General features: G+C 44.2%; 1 pseudogene across 1 annotated transcript; it reads right to left on the minus strand.

The window, feature by feature from the left end:
• Positions 1-4,595: 4,595 nt before the first annotated feature.
• On the minus strand, positions 4,596-5,181 carry LOC308277245 (large ribosomal subunit protein uL6-like; annotated as a pseudogene). The gene has a single exon. The product of its transcript is annotated as a large ribosomal subunit protein uL6-like (transcript).
• Between the last annotated feature and the right edge of the window lie 11,109 nt (positions 5,182-16,290).

The raw sequence follows: 16,290 nt of genomic DNA on the forward strand, positions 1-16,290 counted from the left end.
GAAGGTGGAGTTTGGTCTCTTAAGGGAGGATGGCAAGGGGGAAAGGAGCAGGTTAGGGTGAGAGGCCATCTTCAGGTAGGGTGGTGGTTGGGGCTGTGAGGAGAGATCTGGTGATCAGGGTTGGAATCAGAAGATGGCGCCTGTAACTCGGCAAGGTCACAAGATGGAGACTGTGACCCAGCAGAATTAGAAAATGGCAGCTGGTGGGGATCCCTAGCCAGCAGGACTTGGGCGGTGGAAGAGTGGCAACACAAGGAAAAAAAGGCCTGGACATAACAGAATTCTGATCATTTACCAGACCACTTACAAAAGTTGCTGAGATCGGTCAAGATATTAAAATCCAGAGTTCCATTTTCAGGCCACTGAGACTCATTATCCAATTCATACTGAGACCATGCCATGTTACAGTAGAAATGGAGGCGCTCGGGGCACAAATCCTACGATAGCCCCAGGGTCTGGAGATTAGTGAGGAGACAACCCAGTGGGGACCGAGGATCTATTTTGGAATTTTGGCTTCCCATGTCTGGTCCACAGGTGAGAACAAAGAACAGGAGACAGGGATCCCTGTTATCCTGATCAACATCTGGGAACAGGGCCAAGAGGATGGGGGGATGTCTCCACTCCCTTTTCAAGGCCAGAGGACAACCTGGTTGTCCTGAGGCAACTCTGACATGGCCACATATGTGGACAAACAGGGAAGCTGGAAGGGAGAAGCCAGAGCGAAGACCCCTGATTAGAGGAAGGGAAGGGAACTCACCCTGTCAAAGAATGGCTGGTCCAACTAAAGGTTGTAGAGTCCAGGTTCCTGGGAGTAAAGCGGCCTCCCCTCAGGGGCCTGGTGGAACCATCAGGAAGCCATAGGGGCTCAGGAAGGGGTAAAAAGAATAAATTTTAAAAACCTTCCCAGGTTTCGGCACCAGATATAACATTGAAATTGAGTCAGGGGTTGCAAAGGAGGCAAAACCCCTCAAATTTTGTGTTAGACCAGGTCTCTTTAATTAATTGACACCTTTGGGCGAGGAGCCGATCAGTCAGCAGAGTCACACCACAGAGAGGAAGTAAGGGCATTTATATAGCTGGGGTCTTGGGGAGGGGCTACCAAGGTGGGAGAATGCTAGTCCTCTCACCACATCTGGAGTCTGCCCAGCAACATCTGGTCCTCTCATGACATCTGGACTGCCCCATCCCGGGTTTTAGCTTCCAGGGTTCCACCTCCTGTCCCAGTTGCAGAGTCTCGTGATGGGAGGGGAAGGGATGGAGGGGGAAGGGACCCGACCTATCACACATTGTTTTAGAAACTTCAAGGCAAAATTTTTTGTGTGTTTGTGGTACTGGAGATGGAACCCAGGGGCATTCTACCTCTGAGCCACACCCCTGGCTCTATTTTTTATTCTATATATGTATATATTTATTTATGATACTGGAGAGTGGACCCAGGGCCATTCTACCTCTGAGCTATACCACCAGTCCTATTTTTTTTTTTATTCTTTATTTCAAAACAGGGTCTCACTATGTTGGGGAGAGCCTCACTAAATAGCTGAAGCTGAACCTCAATCCTTCCATTTCAGCCTCCCAAGTACTGGGATTACAAGTGCCACCATGCCCAGCTTTATTTTTTATTTTGAAACAGTGTCTCAGTAAATTGCAGAGGGCCTCATGAGTAGCTACTTGCTAAAAAAGAAATATCCTCCTGTCTCAGCCTCCCAAATCCTGGAATTATATGTATGCACCATCACCCCTGGCTGAGAGCTCTATTATGTAGTTTTTTGAGCCCTTTTGACATGATCCGTGAAGGTTTGATTGCATCCTTGCTATACGATGTTGCAAAATGTTATAGGTTTATTTCTCAGTTTGCCTGTCTGAGATACATAATCAGTTCAAGTGCTGACTGATTTATTGTGGAATTTTTGTTGCAATTTTATCATTTTTAAGTTATAGTTTATGATGTTTAAGAGTTCACCTTTGGTATGCCTTTATCTGTCTGAATTTTGTATGATGTGAGTTATGACTCTGTCTCTCCAGAGAGGATTAGTATTTGGTCTTACCAAAGGCCTCCATAAACATTCAGGCGTGGTAGTGCATGCCTGTAATCCTAGTACTTTGGAGGCCAAGAAAGGAAGTTCAAAGGTTCAAGACCAGCCTCAGCAATTTAGTGAAACTCTTAGCAACCCATCAAGACCCAGTCTCAAAACAAAAAAATAAAGAGATGGGTGTATACCTCAGAGGTAGAATAGCCCTGGGTTCAATCCCAAGCTACACACACACACACACACACACACACACACACACACTCCATATAGGAACAACTTTTCACTTAAAAGTTTTTACTTAGCTGGGCATGATGGCGCATGCTTGTAATCCCAGTACTTGGGAGGGTGAGACAGGAGGATCACAGGTTTGAAGCCAGCCTCAGCTACTTAGTGAGGCTCTCAGCAACTTAGTGAGGCCCTGTTTCCAAATAAAATACAAAATAGGTCTGGGAGTGTAGCCCAAGGGTAGAAAGCCTCTGGGTTTCATTCCCAGCGCGCGTGCGTGCGCGCACACACACACACACACACACACACACACACACACACAGAGTTTTTACTTAACCCGGCATGGTGGCACACACTTGTAATCTCAATACTTGAGAGGCTGAGAGAGGAAGATTGTGGTTTGCGGACAGCCTCAGTTACTTAGTGAAAGGTTGAACTGGGGGTGTTGGGGCTTGGGAAGACCGTGAAGGAGGCAAAGCACCCACCAAGTTAACAAAAATCTGCTTTAATCTGAAAGAACTCGGCACCTTCGGGGTGTGGGGTGAGGTCAGTGGGTCAGGGAAGGGACCGGCAAGTCATCTGCCTGGAGAGTCCCGCCACGTAGTCCAGTTCGGCCCGCTGAGTCACCCACATGGCATAGTGGAAATACTTCTGCTTTTAAGCTGGTATTTTGGGGCGTGGGACTAAGCATGGGAATGCCAATTCTCTCACGACATCTATAGTCTCGTGATCTCAAGTATGTCTTGCGACACCTGGAGTCTCGTGATATCTCCGTTTTCAGGGTTCCACCTTCTGTCCCCGCCGCAAGGTCATGTGGAGGAGGGGAGGGACCCGACTGATCACTTGGTGAGGCCCTCTGCAACTTAGTGAGAAGAACCTGTCTCGAAATAAAAGAAGAAGCTGGGCATAGTGAGCCACGCTTATAATCCCAGCATTTGGGAGGTTGAGGCAGGAGGATCATGGTTCTCTGACAGCCTCAACTACTCAGTGAGGCCTTTACAACTCAGTAAGACTGTTTCAAAATAAAGAATTAAAAAAAAAAAAGGCTAGGGCTGCTGCTCGGGGGTAGAATGCCCCTGGGTTCTATCCCTAGTACCACAATAAATAAATAATAAAATAATAAAATAATAAAATAGGGCTGTGGGGGGGTAGCTCAGAAGTAGAATGCCCTTGAGTTCAATCCTCAGTATCTCACACACACACATACACACTCTTATTGGACAAAAGTTAGACAACTGGAATGTTAATAGAAATAACAATTACAACGCGGGGCGCAGGCTTGTAATCCTCGCGCTTGGGAGGTGGAGACAGGAGGATTGCGCAAGTTCGAAGCCAGCCGCGCTGGCTTAAGAGACCCTGTTTCCAAATAAGAAAAAGTATAAAATAGGTCTGGGAGTGTAGCCCGGAGGTAGAAGGGCTTCCAGGAACACCACTACCACCACAGAAAGAAAGAAAGAAAGAAAGAAAGAAAGAAAGAAAGAAAGAAAGAAAGAAAGAAAGAAAGAAAGAGAGAGAGAGAGAGAGAGAGAGAGAGAGAGAGAGAAAGAAAGAAAGAAAGAAAGAAAGAAAGAAAGAAAGAAAGAAAGAGAAAGAGAGAAAGAAGGAAGGGAGGGAAAGAAAGGAAGGAAGGAAGGGAAGGAAGGAAGGAAGGAAGGAAGGAAGGAAGGAAGGAAGGAAAGGAAGAACTACAGCCAGGCATGGTAGCACACACTTGTAATCCCAGTAGTTGGGAGGCTGAGACAGGAGGATCACAGGTTCATGGCCAGTCTCGGCTGCTTAGTGAGGTCCTCCACAACCTAGTGAGGCTTTGTTTCAAAATAAAGAATAAACAAAATAAGGTTGGGGATGTAGCTCGGAGGTAGAATGCCCCTGGGTTCAATCCCTAGTGCCACAAAAAATGAATAAATAAATAAAATAAAAAATATATAAAATAAATAACAATGTACTACATTAAAATCCATCACATAGCTAGGTATAATCTTATAATCTCAGTACTTGGACACTGAGACAGTAGGATCACAGGTTTGAGGACAGTCTCAATAAATAGTGAGACTCTCTCATCAACCTAGTGAGACCCTGTTTCAAAACAGAAGTAAATAGGACCGGGGATGTACTTAGAGGTAGAGTGCCTCTGGGTTCAGTCCCCAGTAACACACACACACACACACACACACACACACACACTACATATCTTTAAATCCTCGGGCTCAAAATGAAATAGTTTTTATTTCTTTTTATTTATTTATTTTTTACCAATAGAAGTGTTTTATTGCATCATTAAAATATTACACATTGGTCTTAAATCCAGAATCTTGTTTCTGTCTGGATAACTTTTAGATTTCATTCATCAGCCTGCTGAACTGTTCCTTTTTCAGAAACATAAATACCATCCAAAAATTTTCTGATATCCTTGTTTTTAACTGTTGTGGCTTGCTGAATTAAAGCAGCTGAATTTGAAACAAGTTCATTATCATTTCCTTCAAGAATCGATTCATCTTTCTGGGCTTGAGATAACGAACAAGCAGCGTCTGTCCTCATCCGAACCCTACGGATGTATTTTTTCACCCAAGAAATTCTGGATTTCAACGAGAGACCCACTCTCCTGAATCACGACATTGCTGGGAAGTGCGCAAACACAGACCTCATCTTGTAACGGAAGCCCAGTGTAACGCCCTCGATCGTGTTTTGCACGTGACTACAGATAGTGCGGACAGTAGCCAGTTCCTTTCTATTTCCCCACCATTTGTCAACACGGAGCCTTTTCTTTTTCTTTCCAAGCAGACTGAGTTCTACATTGATGTGGTTGAAGTCCCTCCGCAGGGGTCCTCACAATAACTGTGCTCCCCTTCAGAGTTCTGTCGACATTTTCTGGAATGGCGACAGTCTGGTTGCTGAGAATGGTCTTCATTCTCGCAGTGGTTGCGGCAAAGAGAGGGCATCTTCTTTATTTTTTAAATTTACTTTTTTTTTTTTGTGGTACTGGGGGTGGAACCCAGGGGCTTTTCTACCTCCAGGCTATATTCCTTGACCTAGATTTTATATTTTATTTGGAAACAGGGTCTCACTATGTTCCCGAGAGCCTCACTAAGTAGCTGAGGCTGGCTTCGAACCTGTGCCATCCTCCTGTCTCCGCCTCCCAAGTGCTGGGATTACAAGCGTGCAACATCATGCCCGGCAAAATGAAATAGTTTTTAGAAACCTAGTTAGTCATATTTGAATGATATTATTTTTTATTATTATTATTATTATTATTATTATTATTATTATTATTATTATTTAGTGGTACTGGGGATGGAACCCTTCTCCCTCTGGGCTACACTCCCAGACCTATTTTTTATATTTCTTTATTTGGAAACAGGGTCTCTTAAGCCAGCGCAGCTGGCTTTGAACCTGCGCGATCCTCCTGTCTGCGCCTCCCAAGCACGGGGATTACAAGCGTGCAGGAATTACGCCCAGCAGGAATTAATTATTTTAAAAATTGGCAGCCGGGCGTGGTGGCACACGCTTGTAATCTCAGCATTTGGGAGGCTGAAACAGGAGGATCTTAGGTTCACGGACAGCCTCAGCTTCTTAGTGAGACTCTTTGCAACTCAGTGAGACCCTGCTTCAAAATAAAGAATAAAATATAGAGCTGGGGGTGGAGCTCAGAGGTAGAATGCTCCATGGGTTCCATCTCCAGTACTTAAAAAAAAATTGGCAAATACAGAGAAAGAATCCAGCATTTATTCTACCATCCCTTTTTGAATTCTACTCTTCATGAGCAAATAGTAGATAAGGAAGTATCTGTATATCAAATTAATTCAGCAAATAAATAAAAAAGCAAAAAGGATTAGACAATCACCAGTCTGTAATCCTCAACAAATGAATGACTCTAGGCTATGAGCATCAATAATTGATAACATTGTACACATACTGTATAACTACACTGATAACTACACTGTATAATGTATACTCCTGTCAAGAGATTATTTATTATAATTTCCAGACTTTTTTGTGGTACTGGGGATGGAACCCAAGGACATTCTACCTCCGAGCTATACTCACGGCCCTACTTTTTATTCTTTATTTTGAAACAGAGTCTCACTGAGTTACAAAGGGCCTCACTAAGTAGCTGAGGCTGTCCACGAACCACAATCCTCCTGTCTCAGTCTCCCAAATGCTGGGATTACAAGTGTGTGCCACCACGCCTGGCTATTTCCAGACTTTCTGATCCCCCCTCTACGATGCAAGTACAATAATAATGATAGATCTGTAGGTATTAACAGGGAAGAAAATTTATTAAATGAAAAAAATCATGTAGAGGCTTCCAAACTCTTTTGGTTTATTGCCGCCTTTTCAGAAAAAAAATACTCAGCATCTCGATTATTCCTTCGTGTGTGTGTGTGTGTGTGTGTGTGTGTGTGTGTGTTTTACTGGAGATTGAACCCAGCGGAATTCTGCCTTTGAGCTACACCCCCAGCCTACTTTATTTCTACTTTTATTTAATTATTATTAATGGTGTGTGTGCATATGTGTGTTACTAGGGATGGAGGGATGGAACCCAGGGGCATTGTCTAACTCTGAGCTACACCTCCAGCCCTTCTTATTTTATTATTTGGAAACAGAATCTCACTAAATTGAACCTGCAATCCTCTAGTCAGCCTCCCAAGTACTGGGATTACAAGTGTGTATCATCAGACCTGGCTTTAGTTTTTGTTTTGAAACAGGGTCTTGCTGGGTTGCTAAGAGTCTCACTAAGTTGCTGAGGCTGAATCCTGCAATCCTTCTGTTTCAACCTCCCAAGTACTGGGATTATAGTTAAGGAATACCACGACACTCCAGGATCCTAATCTTTTTTTGTGTGTGTGTGTGGTACTCAGGATTGAACCCAGAAGCATTCTACCACCAGGCTATATCTCCAACCCTATATTTTTTCTTTATTTTGAAACAGGGTCTCACTAAATTGTGTAGGGCCTCACAAAGTTCTTGAGGCTGGTCGTGAACCTGAGATCCTCCTGTCTCAGCCTCCCAAGTACTGGGATTTCAAGCACGTGTCACCATGTCCAGATGAAGATCCTAATCTTTGAGAGGAAAAGCTTAGTAGTAGAAAAAAAACTCCTCTATTTGCATAATCAAATAGAGTGAGAGTTTGAAGAACTTACATCTCCCTGGAGAGAAGATGAGGTTACCAGGGCACTGGGTTTCTCTTTTCCCATTTTCCTCTGGCCCCTAATTGCAGATAGCCACAGTAAAGTGGGGACAGGAAGAGGAAGGGAGAGGCTACTGCTCTGAAATCTTCATTCTCCTCTCACTTTTCAAGCCCACTCAAGACCACCTGGTGGGAGGAGAAGTAGAGCATTTCTGCATGAGAGCTTCTGCTGAGCTCTCAAGAGAGATTGCAGAATCGGAGCCCTAAGATTGGAAGATCTCTTGAAAATCATTTAATATCAATGTCTATAAGAATTCTGAGTTCAATGTCCTATGCCCCCACTCAATTTTATTTCTTATTTGGAAACAGGGTCTCACTAGGTTGATGAGAGTCTCACTATTTGCTGAGACTGTCCTAAAACCTGAAATCCTCCTGTCTCAGCCTCCCAAGTACAGTTGTATGCCATCATGCCCATCTTTTTTCTTTTAAAAAAAAAAGGTCTCCCTCAGTTGCTGAGGGTCTAAGTTGCTGAGACTGTCCTTGACTCTGTTATCCTCTTGTCTCAGCCTCCCAAGTACCTGTAATAGGTGTGTGCCATGGCTCTGGGCTTAAGTGTGTGTGTGTGTGTGTGTGTGTGTGTGTGTGTGTGTGTGTGTGACTGGGTATTGCACCCAGGGGCATTCTACCTCCAAGCTACAGCCCCAGCCCTTTTATTTTTATTTTGAAACAGGGTCTCACTAGGTTGATGAGCATCTCATTCCATTCTGAGGCTGTCCTTGAACCTGCGATCCTCCTGTTTCAGCCTCCCATGTACTGAGATTACAAGCATGCACCATCATGCCTGGCTAGGTTTAATTTTGAACACAAAAAGTTATACTTAGTGTTAAAATATTAAGTGGTATGCTAGAAAATGTTTAGTAATTGTAAAAATACTTAATGATAACTGCTCTGGGAAGGGTTGTGTGTTATTATGTAGTAAAACAATGGTGCAGATATTTCCACCAAGATCAATTTTAAAAGCCCTGAAAATCTAGCCATCGGCATCCAGAAGCCAGTAAGAGCATGCTTCAGCACAGGGCTCCATCTATTCATTTGACTACTTATTTTATTTTACTTTTTGGTATTGGGGATTAAACCCAGGGATGTTCTACCTCCACTCTATACCCTTAGCCCAATTTTATTTTATTTTGAGACAGGGTCTCACTACGTTGATGAGAAACTCACTACTTGTTGAGGCTGTCCTAGAACCCGCGCCCCTCCAATCTCAGCCTCCAAAGTCCTGAGATTACATGTGCCACTTACTAACTCAACAAACACTCATTGAGCATTTCCTATGCGCAAGACATCAAACTAAATCGAATACCCAGTCATGGATATGACCCGGTTCTTGTCACCAAGAGACTTGGACTCTACTTTTAAAAATTAATATAAAGCTGGGAGTGGTGGCACATGCTTGTAATCCCAGGTTTTGGGAGGATGAGACAGGAGGATCATGGTTTGCAGACAGCCCCAGTTACTTAGGCCCTTTGCAACTCAATGAGACCCTGTTTTAAAAAAAAAATCGGGCGGGGGGTGTAGCTCAGAGGTAAGATGCTCCTGTGTTTCATCCCTAGCAATACACACACACACACACACACACACACAAATTAATTAAGCTGGGCATGGTGGCACACACTTGTAATCCCAATACTTGGGAGGCTGAGACAGGAGGATCATGGATTCACAGCCAGCCTCAGTAGTATACCTAGTGAGGCCTTTCACAACTCAGAGAGACTCTGTTTCAAAATAAAGAATAAAAAATAGGGCTGAGGATATAGCTTGGAGGTAGAAGACCCTTGATTCAATCCCCAGTGTACCAGTATTGGGAAAGATTTTCAATTTTCAAAATATGTCTTTGGTAGTACAAAAAAAAAAAAAAAAAGCCAGGAGCTTCAAAGAAAGGTCTGAAAATTTCCAGGTGCCAAGGGTAATTAGCAAGAAAATAAAAGGAGCCCAAAGAGCCTAGGCCCTTTTTACATTTGTAAGAGAGGCGAACTTCCTCAAGGATGTGGGGGAATCCCAGACTACAGATAAGCAGCTTAACACATTTTGGAGTGTAACAAAAGGCTCCGGGGGTGGGGTGGTCTGTGCTGGAGACAGAGCAGGTCATCTACACATCAAAAGACCTGCCCTGGAGAGCTAGTTGGGTCAGAAGACTGGCTATAAAATACTCTGTATCCAGGAATTGGTGACTTCATTTAGGGCCACCCCTCTACACTATCCCAGGACTGTGAAATGTCTTCTATATTTCTATCTTTGTAATAATAAATACATAATAAACTCATTTAAGTTTTCAGCAAGAGTTCAGACTAGTGTATATTATCCTAGTTCAGGATAAGGACCCGTGGCTATGGGAACAGGTTCCCCAGTGTTAGGATCCAGGAGGCGCTCCCACCTCAAAATAACAGAGGATCCAACAGAGGCTGCAAATCGCAAGCAGAGTTTATTAAAGAAACTGGCTAGCCAGGGTCAAGCCTCTCACACGAGTACACAGCTCCAGTGAATAAAGCAAGACCCCGAGCGCTTTCCAGCTGCACCTTTTATAGCCCCCGAGGGCCGTTACATCAGGGCCCGCACTCGATATTCACAGCCAATGATTTTAAAGAGAAGCGAGCGCGATATTCACAGCCAATGATTTTTTTTTCTATTCTGTATACTTTTATTTTTTTAATTTATTTTTATTGGTGCATTGTAATCATACATCACATTGGAATATAAGACTTGAGAAGATATACAAGCACACATCATCCAATTAGCCCTCATCCAGTCCCCATCCCATTCCCTCCCCCTTCCTTGATCCCATGCTTGTTTGGTGATTAACTTTGATATATATGTTTATGTACCTCCTGCTTTTTAAGGAGGCTCCATCCTCCCCTATTCCATACCCTCTGATTGGTCACCTTAATTGCTTCACTATAGGGCCCTTTCTATAGCTCGACCACTTCCTGTTGCCCCTTTCCTCCTAGTTATTGCTGATTAGGGGAAGCATCTGGTTTTAATTTTCTGCGCTATTTCTCTGTGCATGCCGTGTTGCAAATACCGATTCCACTCTTGACAGCCTCAGTTGTGGCCTGGCTACCCGGTGGACTAATCCAGACTTCGCTGGCCCCAGCACCGGCCTAACCCCTCGGCAGGCTCTGATCCTGGCCTCAGAGGCCTCAATAGCGGCCTTGCCTCACGGAAGGCTCCGATGCCGGCTAGTGGCCCCGGCACCGGCCGAACCCCTCAGCAGGCTCTGATCCCGGCCTCGCTGGCCCCAGCACCAGCCTAACCCCTCGGCAGGCTCCGATCCCGGCCTCGGAGGCCCCAGCACCAGCCTTGCCTCGCAGTAGGCTCCGATCCCAGCCTCGCTGGCCCCAGCACCGGCCTAACCCCTCGGCAGGCTCCGATCCCGGCATCAGAGGCCTCAATTGCGGCCTTGCCTCACGGAAGCACAGCCAATGATTTTAAAGGAAGCACATTCCAAAAGTGAGTTACAGCAAATAAGTTTGAAGGTCAATCCCCACATTATAGCCTGCCAAGAAGTGACCCCTCCCATGGGGGAGCAAGCTGCGCGCTGCGGGGTGTCCTCCGTTGCCCTCCTAGTTACATAGGCAGTGCTCTCGGGCGTGGCAATCTTTCGAATCGGGATTTCCAAAGTGAGTTAAAGAAGATAAGTTTCGAGGAAAACAAGTACAAGGTATGTGCCTAGTCACCCATGCCTGCATCCAGGCGGGGTTGTAAAACCAAATGTCACTTGCAGATAGAGGGTAACAGTTTTTAGTTCTAGGCGGGGAAGGGGGAATGCCTCTCAAGACTCTAACAGCACATCAAACATTTCTAACATCAAAATATTTTTAACATTTTTAACACACTCTAACATTTCTAACATTATTCCAACACCCAGAAATAGTTCTCCCCAAATCATAACACCCAGTACTGCAAAAAAATTATATATATATATATATATATATATATATATATATATATATATATATATTGCTAAAGATAGCATGACAAATAATATAAAGAAGGCATAAATAATATACTATAAAGGTTCAATGGGAAAGCCAGGCATGGTGGTGCATGCCCATAATCCTAGAACTTGGGAGGCTGAGACAGAAAGATTTTAAGCAGCCTCTGTAACTTAGTGAGATTTTCAGCAACTTAGCCAAATCATGTTTCAAACTAAAATAAAGGACTGGGTGTAACCTGAAGATAGAATGACCCTGGGTTGAATCCCCAGTACCATACAAAGTTTCAGTGGAGAACAGTACTATTTCCTAACTAGGTTATATGGGTGAAAGGGACCTGGAGAAGAAAAAGGGAAGATTTCTCAAAAAGAAGACAATTTAAAAGGATTTTTAAAACTGAGTGTGGTAGTGTTGTAACCTATTCAGGCAAGAATAACTGTCCATAACCAATTATTAGTCCGTCAAGCCACACTTTATTACAGGTTCGAACCTGGACCCAAGCGCATATGTCTCCACATAAGCGGCAAGGGCCCAAATCGCCATTTGGGTGAGATTTTTATGCAGTTGTACAACATTTTGCAAGTCATTCTGTTACATCATTGATGATGCTTTTTGAATTTACAGCTTCCATTCAATAAGGTAACTTGTACAGACCATTTTTAAGATAATAGGGTAGGGGTAGGGGGTATCTTATCTACTGTTGTGTTGCAAGGTCATGCTTATTACATCAGCCTTGACATTTAACATTTACAACTCTATACATTAATGCAGCTACACAAAGCACACAGATGTTCCTGAAGATAACAGGTCACAAGAGAGAAGGTCACTTGAGAGAGGGTCTCTTATCTAAGGTATGCGACCTTGGGTTGGGCAGATACTCTCAGATAGGGGATGCTCTCAGGTAGGGCGGATGCCCTTAGCTTTTCCAAGAATTCTCCTGTATGTAAGCCTTTTCCCGCTTAGAACTTATAATTATTACACACAATATTATTGATCAACATTATTAGTTTAAGCAATTTCTTAGCAACTACACCACACTGCACTCTCATAGCACTTTGTTATAAAACTTTAACCTAAAAATTTAAACACAACAGTAGTGCACACCTATAATCCCAGTACTAGGGAGACTGAGACAGGCTCCAGGGCCTGCAGGCCAGCGCCAAGCTCAGGGCTGGACGTGGCACCATAGCCCCGACAGCTGGTGGTGCTCAGTGACCAGGGCCGCCGCCTCCCCGCGTCCGCTGCCACTTTCCCTCGCTTCTCCTCGGCCTCGACCACCCGGGCCTCTGCCTGCCTTCCATTTCCTTCCACGAGGAGCCATGGCACTGCAGTCTGGCCACAAGCCGAGCAGACAGGGCAGAAGAGGATAAGGATGCAACTCCGCAAGGAGAATCAGGTGGTGGATGCGGCACCGACCCCATGGGCGCCCAAAATTTAAAGGCCAGGGGTGAAGGGAGGAGAGCTTCATTTTCGGGGTCTCCAGTGTGCCTGCAAGGCATGCTGCTTTTTCTTCTTTCCTTTCTATTTTCTTACTGATTTCATAATAATGACTTGTTGAAGCTGCACCAAGCTATTGGTTTTAATTACCCTATTCAACAAATTCTAGTTGAATACAGGAAAAGAGCCCACATGCTATTATGACCCAAGCAAGGATAAAAACTGCCAATGGCTTTTTTTTTTTTATCTTAGCAATGTAAAATCACATTAGGCAGACACCCAAGTGCCAAAATCAAGAAACAAATGACAACTGTACATTTTATTAATGATGTCAGTTTTATGTCACTCGCGCAGGGATTACAAACCTGGGCCACCACACCCGGCCAAACAGTGTAATCTTGACTTACCATTCTCTAGAGAAAAAGGCATGTGTTCTTATCAGCATTTCCAAGACTAGCAACTTATTTTAGGCAGGTGGTATTATCTTGTTGCTGGTCAGTGTACTCAAGTGTAAATATCTTTTTTTCCCTACCTCTGCTGTATAGGTTGATCATTAATTGGTGGTGCTTTGAAGTAACATTTTGAGCTTACATCCTGCGTATCAAGGCCAGGTCATAGAAGTAGGGAAATGGCGGCATTAATTACAGTCACCCAGCGGCGTGTAATCTCAGAGCAGATCCTAGGGTTCTTGCTATCTCTACAGCTTTTAAGATGTGCCAGGCAGGGCTCCTTGTGATCTTGGGGCTTTTAGCATGTAAGAGAACAAACCATATTAGAAAATAGAATTATTTTAAAGGATTTTACAAGAAATATCTAAACGTAAGCATCTCTTGTGGGCTCCCTACCTCCCTACCATGCATATTAAGTTTGGGGGTGTGGAGCGCTCTCCTTTGTTCTTCCTGCCACACCAAAAGCGGTGGAGGTTTAAACCCACCCCGCAGTCAGAAACTGGCTCGCTCAACCTTTTAGAATCTAGGTGAATGAAACAGCTCAGTTTTTCACCAGCTCCCTACACTGTCAGCTTAGGCTGCGATCCATTTATTTATATGTAATTTTGGCTGTTGGAAATCGTTTTTTTTTTTTTTTCTCCCTTCCATACTAGGGATGAAATGTAGGGGCATTCTACCTCTGAGTTATACCCTCAGCCCGTTGTTGTTGTTGTTGTTGTTGTTGTTGTTGTTGTTGTTGTTTTCTTTTTTCTTTTTTTTTTCTTTTTTTTTTTTTTTTTTTTTTTTTGGTGGTACTGGGGTTCCTGGAAGCCCGTCTACCTCCAGGCTACACTCCCAGACCTATTTTATATTTTTTTATTTGGAAACAGTGTGGCTGGCTTCGAATCTGCACCATCCTCCTGTCTCCGCCTCCCAAGCAGAGGGGGGGGGGGATTATAAGCGTGCGCCACCAGGCCGGCTTTATTATTTATTCTGAAACAGGGTCTCACTAAGTTGCAGAGATCTCACTAAGTAGCTGAAGCTGGCCGTGAGCCTGCAATTCTCCTGTCTCAGCCTCCCAAGTACTGGGATTACAAGGGTGTATCACCATACCCGGCTAGAAATAGCTTTTTGACTGCAGCCTGGGACTCAAGATTTGGGGTCCCCTCACCTGACTTGCCCCTCCTTGTGACTGCATCTGTAGTGAGCCCAGATAAAGTTGCCTCCTGTAAGGTTAACTAATGCTGCTCTCCAGGCAGGGAGTGGGGGAGTTCACTACTAGCAGCAAACATTCCCCTCCATCACCCTCCTGCCTGACTCAGCCCCAGAAAGCAGAGGTAATCAAATAAATTACCCAAGTACAAGATAGTTAGAAGAACTGGCCAAAGAAAAAGGTAGAGAGAGTACTGTTGCCATGGAAACCTGATAAGGGGCCGTCCTTCAAAAGCTCATGGGCAAGTAGAGTTTGGCGTTTCCCTTTTGAAATCCCTGTTGCCTCCGCAGAGGGAGAAGCAGTGCTGTTCTGAGTCTTCAGACACGTTTACACTCACAGTCTCTGCCACTTTTCCTCGTGGTGTTTCTCACCATGATTTGCATGCAGTTACCCAGCCTGCTGGCTCTCCTCTAGGGGTTTTTTTTCCCCTCATTCTAGTGCCGGGGAACCTAGAGTAACAGCTCAGTCTCACACATCACACGCTCAAATTCTTCACTCACCTGAACTAAATTCTGTTTTCACGTTCCTTTCCGCAGACACTATTCAAGGGATTTTTTTTTAAATATGCTGTGATCAGTACCCTCATTTGCCATCCCAGTAGAAAGACCAGACCTAACTGAGCTCCAGGAAAGCTTACTGATATAAACATCCATGTGGGATGGATATAATATAATGACCTATTCCTTTTTCAGTCTAACCCTCAGTGGTTGTACCCCTGAGTCTTCTCCCTCTGAGAGAAGCTCCTCACATGGTGGCAAAAAAAAGGGCCCCGGCACACTCAGTGGGCTGACACCTGCCACAGGGAAGGCCAACTCCTCAGGAAGCACAGACCAAGGCACCTCAGATCCTGTCCCAGGCCCAGGTATCTGCTCCTGGTTGGCTTGCCAAAATGCTGCAGGAGCCTCAGTCTCCCCTGGTCTCAGGACAAGGATCTCCGGAGGCCAGAATCAGAGTCAAGTTTCTTTATTTACCAGTAAATGGCTCAATGGACAAACATGGCAGTGCTGAGCATAGAACAAGAGGCTCACATGATTCTCATACCCTCATTCTCTCACTTTGGAGAGGGGAGGGATAAGCACAAGATTTATTATACCTAGCATGAGCAAGATATAGAAAGCAGAAATGGAAGTTATGTACCATTCCCCAGCCCTCTCTAGTCTATTAACTGGCTCTCTCTTGTTTATATTAAGGAGATCTCCTGGGTCATGACTCTAGGTTGCCTAGGATATAGCCCCCTTATCTTTTGAAAATGTCTGCTTGCTTGCTGTGGGCAACTAGGGGTAGGGGCTGGGGAAATTTTACTTTTTCCCATCTTATGTCTAAACTCCTAACAATATTTACAAGGCTCTGACTGTGTTTCCTACCTCAATTTCCTTCTATTTCTTCTCTATTTCTAGATCCTCTATTAACTTAATCTTGGACCTAATGGATTGACCTTTTCACTCTCTTTTCTCTCTTGTTTTCCTTTTTTTTTTTTTTTTTTTTTTTTTTTTGGTGGTACTGGGGTTCCTGGAAACCCTTCTACCTCCATGCTATGCTCCCAGACCTATTTTTTATATTTTTATTTGGAAACGGGGTCTCTTAAGCCAGCACAGCTGGCTTCAAACCAGCATGATCCTCCTGTCTCCACTCCCAAACGCAGGGATTACAAGCGTGCGCCACCACGCCCAGCTCTTGTTTTCCATTTTCTGAGAGATTTTTCTTAATGTATATTAAGACTTCTATGAATTACTTATTTTGCTATTATGCTTGTAATTTCCCAAAACTGTTACTTATTCTCGGATTGCTCATTTTTTTTTTGGAGCATTTTGTCTTTGCTTTACAGATGCACTATTTT

The sequence above is a fragment of the Muscardinus avellanarius genome (assembly GCF_963383645.1).
Source record: "Muscardinus avellanarius genome assembly, chromosome: 19".
In the NCBI taxonomy this organism is placed as follows: domain Eukaryota; kingdom Metazoa; phylum Chordata; class Mammalia; order Rodentia; family Gliridae; genus Muscardinus; species Muscardinus avellanarius.